Consider the following 862-nt stretch of genomic DNA (forward strand, 5'->3'; position numbering starts at 1 on the left):
TATTTCCAAACCCTAGTATCATGCCTAAGCCTAGCGTGGGCCTCGTTTCTGGCTGCCTTGATGCCAAGGTAGCATAAGAGGGTTTCCCGCCAGTTACCCGCTTATGACAGGCTGTAGACGTTCGCGCAACACTCCGGGGGAGGAAAAGAAGGTCCGCTTTGTGTAGTCTGAGTGGCGCTGGCTACCACCCTCAAGCGTCAGATACAGTTGTAGGAAATATAAATACCCCAGAAAGTGAAAGAAAACACAGTCGCCGAGATAGCCCAATTGGTAAGGCATTCGAGATTTAATCGAAAGGCGTGGGTTCGGTCCCCACTCTGGGCATGTTTTTCTTTCATTTTTCTCACGTAATAATAATAAAAAATGATGTAACGTCACTAACGTTAACAAAAATGTCTAACCAATCCCTTATGCCTTCTTTGGCGTTGTAAACTGCTGGCATTTCTTTCTGTATTTCCTAACGAGCCCTTTATTTTTCAAACCCTATTATCGTGCGAAAGCGTAGCGAGGGCCTCGGTTCTGGCAGCCTTGATGCCAAGGTAGCATATGGGGTTTTCCCGCCAGTTACCCGCTTATGACAGGCAGTAGACGTTCGCGTCGCACCCCAGGGGTTGAAAAGAAGGTCCCCTTCCATCCATGTAGTCTTACTAGCGCTGGCTCGCACCCTCAAGCGTCAGATACAGTTGTAGGAAATATAAATACCACAGAAAGTGAAGGAGAACACAGTCACCCAGATAGCCGAATTGGTAAGGCATTCGAGATTTAATCGAAAGCCGTGGGTTCGGTCCCCACTCAGTGCGCGTGTTTTTCTTTCTTTCTTTCTCACGTAATAATAATAAAAAAATTTAACATCAGTAACGGT

At 46.5% G+C, this 862-nt stretch overlaps 1 non-coding gene across 1 annotated transcript; it reads left to right on the forward strand.

Moving 5' to 3' along the window:
- Positions 1–252: 252 nt before the first annotated feature.
- On the forward strand, positions 253–324 carry Trnak-uuu (transfer RNA lysine (anticodon UUU)). Its single transcript has one exon. It is a non-coding gene; the product is annotated as a tRNA-Lys (tRNA).
- Positions 325–862: the final 538 nt, after the last annotated feature.

Source organism: Haemaphysalis longicornis, unplaced genomic scaffold (genome assembly GCF_048455015.1).
Source record: "Haemaphysalis longicornis isolate Haplotype H1 unplaced genomic scaffold, Haemaphysalis longicornis Haplotype H1 scaffold_13, whole genome shotgun sequence".
Classification (NCBI taxonomy): Eukaryota; Metazoa; Arthropoda; class Arachnida; order Ixodida; family Ixodidae; genus Haemaphysalis; species Haemaphysalis longicornis.